The following is a 6,624-nucleotide window of genomic DNA, read 5'->3' as shown; positions in this document are numbered from 1 at the left end:
ATAAAAGACATGCTGTGGAAGAGAGACAGAGGTTAATAACAGATATGATTCGATGCAGAGAGGTCTATTAATACATAGTGAGTGAGAAAGGTGACTGGAAAGGAAAAACTCAATGCATCATGGGAATCCCCCGGCAGCCTATGTCTATTGCAGCATAACTAAGGGAGGATTCAGGATCACCTGGTCCAGCCCTAACTATATGCTTTAACAAAAAGGAAAGTTTTAAGCCTAATCTTGAAAGTAGAGATAGTGTCTGTCTCCCGAATCCAAACTGGAAGCTGGTTCCACAGAAGAGGGGCCTGAAAACTGAAGGCTCTGCCTCCCATTCTACTTTTAAATACTCTAGGAACAACAAGTAGGCCTGCAGAGCGAGAGCGAAGTGCTCTAATAGGGTGATATGGTACTACAAGGTCATTAAGATAAGATGGGGCCTGATTATTTAAGACCTTGTATGTGAGGAGCAGGATTTTGAATTCAATTCTGGATTTAACAGGAAGCCAATGAAGGGAAGCCAAAACAGGAGAAATATGCTCTCTCTTTCTAGTCCCTGTCAGGACTCTTGCTGCAGCATTTTGGATTAGTTGAAGGCTTTTCAGCGAGTTTTTTGGACATCCTGATAATAATGAGTTACAGTAGTCCAGCCTGGAAGTAATAAATGCATGAACTAGTTTTTCAGCGTCACTCTGAGACAGGATATTTCTAACTTTAGAGATGTTGCGCAAATGGAAGAAAGCAGTTTTACATATTTGTTTAATATGTGCGTTGAAGGACATGTCCTGGTCAAAAATGACTCCAAGGTTCCTCACAGCGTTACTGGAGGCCAAGGTAATGCCATCCAGAGTAAGAATCTGGTTAGATACCATATTTCTAAGATTTTCAGGGCCGAGTACAATAACCTCAGTTTTATCTGAATTAAGAAGCAGAAAGTTAGCGGCCATCCAGGTCTTTATGTCTTTAAGACATTCCTGCAGTCTAACTAATTGGTGTGTGCTATCTGGCTTCATGGACAGATAGAGCTGGGTGTCATCGGCATAACAGTGAAAATGTATGCTATGTCTTCTAATGATGCTGCCTAAGGGAAGCATGTATAATGTAAACAGAATTGGTCCTAGCACTGAACCCTGTGGAACTCCATAATTAGCCTCAGTGTGTGAAGAGGACTCTCCATTTACATGCACAAACTGGAGTCTATTAGATAGATATGATACAAACCACTGCAGCACAGTACCTGTAATACCTACAGCATGTTCTAATCGCTCTAATAGGATATTATGGTCAACAGTATCGAACGCTGCACTGAGGTCTAGCAGGACAAGCACAGAGATGAGTCCACTGTCAGAGGCCATAAGAAGATCATTTGTAACCTTCACTAAAGCTGTTTCTGTGCTGTGATGAGCTCTGAAACCTGACTGAAACTCTTCAAATAAGCCATTTCTCTGCAGATGATCTGTTAGCTGTTTGACAACTACTCTTTCAAGGATTTTTGATATGAAAGGAAGGTTGGAGATTGGCCTATAATTAGCTAAGACTGCTGGGTCTAGAGATGGCTTTTTGAGTAAAGGTTTAACTACAGCCAGCTTGAAGGCCTGTGGTACATAGCCGATTATTAGAGATAGGTTGATCATATTTAAGATCGAAGAATTAATTAATGGCAGGACTTCTTTGAGCAGTTTTGTAGGAATGGGGTCTAAAAGACACGTTGAAGGTTTGGAGGAAGTAATTATTGAAGTTAACTCAGAAAGATCAATTGGAGAAAAAGAGTCTAACTTAACATCAATGGTACTAAGAGTAGCTGTAGATAATATTACATCTGTGGGATGATTACTGGTAATTTTTTCTCTAATGATAAAAATTTTATTTGTGAAGAAGTTCATGAAGTCATTACTAGTTGACGTTAAAGGGATGGTTGGCTCAAAAGAGCTCTGACTTTTTGTCAGCCTGGCTACAGTGCTGAAGAGAAACCTGGGGTTGTTCTTATTTTCTTCAATCAGTGATGAATAGTAAGATGTTCTGGCTTTGCGGAGGGCTTTCTTATAAAGCAGCAAACTTTTTCTCCAGGCTAAATGATGATCCTCTAAATTTGTGACACGCCATTTCCTCTCCAGATTACGAGTCATCTGCTTTAGGGTATGTGTTTGAGAATTATACCACGGAGTCAGGTACTTCTGATTAGAGACCTTAGTTTTCACAGGAGCTACAGTATCCAGAGTCGTACGTAGTGAGGAGGTGAAATTATTAACCAGATAATCGACCTCTGTTGGGGTAGCGTTCAGATAGCTGCTCTGCTCTGTGTTGGTACAGGGCATTGAAGATGATAACAGTGGGTGGATTATATTCTTAAACTTAGTTACAGCGCTTTCAGAAAGACATCTACTTTGATAAAGTCTACTCTCCACTGCTGTGTAATCAATTATTGTAAATGTAAATGTTATCAGGAAATGATCAGACAGGAGAGGGTTTTTAGGAAACACTGTTAAATGTTCAGTTTCTATGCCATATGTTAAAACAAGATCTAGAGTGTGATTAAAGTGGTGGGTGGGTTCTTTTACATTTTGAGAGAAGCCAATTGAGTCTAATAACAGATTAAATGCCATGTTGAGGCTGTCATTTTTAGCATCTACATGGATGTTAAAATCACCCACAATAATTATTTTATCTGAGCTCAGAACTAAATCAGATAAAAAGTCTGAGAAATCAGACAGAAACTCTGTGTAAGGCCCAGGTGGACAATAGATGATAACAAGTAAGACTGGTTTCTGAGTTTCACAGCTGGGGTGGAGAATGTTAAGCATCAGGCTTTCAAATGAATTAAAAGTCTGTCTTGGTCTTTCATTAATTAACAGGCTGGTGTGAAAAATTGCTGCCACACCGCCCCCTCGGCCTGTGCTTCGAGGTTTCTGGTAGTTAGAATGACTCGGGGTGTTGATTCATTTAAACTAACATAATCATCCTGCTGCAACCAGGTTTCTGTAAGGCAGAGTAAATCAATTTGTTGATCAATTATTAAGTCATGTACTAACAGAGACTTGGAGGAGAGAGACCTAATATTTAATAATCCACATTTCACTGTTTTACTCTTTGGTTCAGATGTGGATACTTTGTTGTTCTTTCTTTGTAATTGTTTATGTTTAAGTTGTTTGTTGCTGGTTTTAGTTTGTTTTTTGTCTTTTTGGAAGCTGACACAGTCTCTATGGATATGGGTTTTTGGGGGGGTAGCAGGAGGAGAGAAGCTGCAGAGAGGAGTGTAAGACTGCAACTCTGCTTCTTGGTCCCAACTCTGGATAGTCATATTTTGGGGGGTTTAATAAATTTGTCCATATTTCTAGAAATGAGAGCTGCTCCATCCAAAGTGGGATGGATGCCGTCTCTCCTAACAAGACCAGGTTTCCTCCAGAAGGTTTGCCAATTATCTATGAAGCCCACATCGTTTCTGGGACACCACTCAGACAGCCAGCAATTTAAGGAGAACATGCGGCTAAACATGTCACTCCTGGTCTGATTGGGGAGGGGACCAGAGAAAACTACAGAGTCCGACATTGTTTTGGCAAAGTTGCACACCGATTCAATATTGATTTTAGTGACCTCCGATTGGCGTAACCGGGTGTCATTACTGCCGACGTGAATTATGATTTTACTGAATTTAGCAGCAGGATATAAATAAACAGAACAATACTATAAAATAATAATGACAATAATAGTGATAGAAAGTCCAAGGGCAGTTATTTGCCATTGAGGAGACAAGCCCTGAAATTTTGCTAGCAGTTTTTAGCAGAAGTCCCAACCGATTCTTATTCTTCACCGTCAGGTTACCAAACCAGGCAGCGATACAAAAGGACATCACAGATTCGATAAAACTTCTATAAAACAAGGACAACATCTCAGATGAGACATTAAAAGATCTCATTTTCCTTAAAAAGAACAGTCTTTGTTGAACTTTTTTAGTAGTGGCATCAGCATGAGATTCAAAACACAGTTTATGGTCAAGTACCACACCTAGATATTTATAACTCTCAACGATCCCAATATCGGCAGTTTTAATGATAGTGGGTGATGAGCTATAAGAGGACTTCCTAAAATCAATAATCATGTCTTTAGTTTTTGACACGTTAAGTGAAAGGAAGGACTCATCACACCAATTCACAAAATCATCTACAACCTGTCCATGGCCTGACTCGCCCCCACAAGAAGACTGACGATTACTGTGTCATCACCAAACTTCAGGATGTGTCTGTTCGTGAAATTGCTGCAACACTCACTCGTGTACAGAATGAACAGAAGGGCAGAGAGGCAGCATGCTGGGGTGATGCAGTAGAGGAGGAGAGCACATCAGAAAACACATGATTCACCATCACGCATTGTGACCTATTAGTCAGAAAGTCTGTCACCCAGCCGACCAGACTAGTGTCAAGCTTGAAATGATTGTAAAGCCTGTCAGCAAGTAAGAAGGGTTGAATTGTATTGAATGCCGATGAAAAGTCAGCAAATAATAATCTTGCATGTGGGTGGGGGGCCTCAAGATGCTTATACAAGAGATGCAGGAGTGTGACAGCAGCATCCTCCACACCTCTCCCTGCTCTACAGGCGAACTGGAAGGGGTCAAGATGGTGTTCAACATACATTAAAATCTCCTTCTTAATTATCTTCTCAAATGTCTTCATCACTAAAGAAGTCAGAGCCACAGGCCTAAAATCATTCAGTGCCTTAGGAGAACTGCCCTTAGCAACAGGAACAATGACAGCATGTTTCCAAATCTTAGGTACTGTCTGTAGCTCTAAAGAAAGTGAGAAGATATAGTGAAAAATCCCACTCAGCTGATCAGCACAAGTTCTCAGTACCTGTCCACAGATGTTGTCAGGTCCAGGACTTTTAGTGTGTCTAAAGAGATTAGCTACCCCCTCTCATCAATACAAATTGATGGGGGAGTGATGGTCTTTTCCCTCAGTGTGCTGGTCTGCCTAGAAGTCAAAGTTCTCAAAACGAAGGTTAAAAACTGTTAAGACTGTCTGCCAGATGTTTGTCAGAGGTAAACCCCTCTAAGGTAATATTACTTTTACCTTTCGTCTGTAGACCTGACATTGTTTTCATACCAAGCCAAGCTCTTTTGAAGTTGTTACTGCTGAGTTCTGCCTCAATCTTATTTCTTTACCTCATCTTGGCGATCTTTATTGCAGCCCTCACCTCCTTCCTCAATATTCTCATAGTGGGAGCGTCTCCCTCGTTAAAAGCAATTTTCCTTTTAAGAATCAGATCCTTAATATCTTTAGAGAGCCACGGTTTGTTATTAGGGAAAGTCTTAAATTCTCTGACTGGAACCACAGAGTCTTTGCAAAAAGAGACGTAGCTACACACCACATCGGTGAGTTCATCCAAATCAGAAGTGCTCTCTTGAAACAAGGACCAGTCAGTGCAATCAAAACACCCCTGAAGGGCAACACAACTGACTTTTGTCCAGACATTAGTCCGCTTCACACAGGCCTTCTCCCTCCTAATCACAGATCTGTAAGCAGGGAGGAGGTGAATAACATTGTGATCCGAAGAACCTAGCGCAGGTCCAGCCACAGATTTATATGCCCCCTTAATTGGTCCATAACACAAATCCAGCGTTTTGTTTTGCCTTGTAGGACAAGTGACATATTGAAAGAAATCGTTCAGTGATTTCTTAAGATTACAATTGTTAAAATCACCAAGAATAAGTGAGAGTCTGCAGATTGTGTACCACTTTAAAAATGGCATCGGCAGCAACTTTAACGTCAGCTTTAGGATGAATGTAAACAACAGTGACAAAAATTTGAGGGAACTCCCTCGGTAAGTAAAATGGCCTGACAGATACTGAAAGTCGGTAAGACACAACCGCTCCGGCACAGTAAAGTTATTACACCAGCCCTGGTTGATATACAAACATAGCCCTCCTCCGTGGGATTTGCGTGTTACTCCACAGTTCCGATCCAATCTGACAGGGGTCCCAAAGTTGCTGATTTCCAGTGAAGTGTCACTGTCCATATCGGTCAGCCACGTCTTGGTAAGCGCCATCAGACAAGCCTCCCTGTATTCCCGTAGATGAAGCACATTTCCTTGTAATTCATCCGTTTTGTTTCTAAGAGATTGGACATTGGCCAGAATCATAGAAGGCAGAGGAACACGATTCTTCCTCTTCGGAGGAAGAATCGGGACTAACTTTTTAGTTAGTCAAGATTAGTCTTAGCGTTTCTTATAAACAGTTATTTTAGTTGTCACGTCAGGACCTGTGCAGTCTTGTGAGAAACAAAAATAAGGTACAGTAGCCTCCAAGGACTGAGTTAGTTACTGGCTACTGGGGCTGTTCGATATAACGATATATATTGGACGATGATATAAAAACGTCTATCGTTTCATTTTATGCTATCGTTTGTTTCGTGGTGTCATAAAATAAAACGTTTACAGCATTATTTTTTCATGGTTTTGATGGTCACTGTACTGGCTATATTAATTTATTAAAGTTCTCTCTTTCTCTTATATTTAATATAAACACACTATGGACGACAAGCGCTAGTCATTGTTGCGTTTGCGTGGCTCTGCTGTCCGCTTGTTTGTTTTCCATGTAAACCTTTCACAATAAAGCTCAAGATCCTGTTGACTTTTCAAAAT

This window comes from Copadichromis virginalis, linkage group LG1 (assembly GCF_057382275.1).
Source record: "Copadichromis virginalis isolate Kocher_CV1m ecotype Utaka linkage group LG1, C_Virginalis_male_GT1.1, whole genome shotgun sequence".
Classification (NCBI taxonomy): domain Eukaryota; kingdom Metazoa; phylum Chordata; class Actinopteri; order Cichliformes; family Cichlidae; genus Copadichromis; species Copadichromis virginalis.
Note: the sequence above shows the minus strand (reverse complement) of the source record.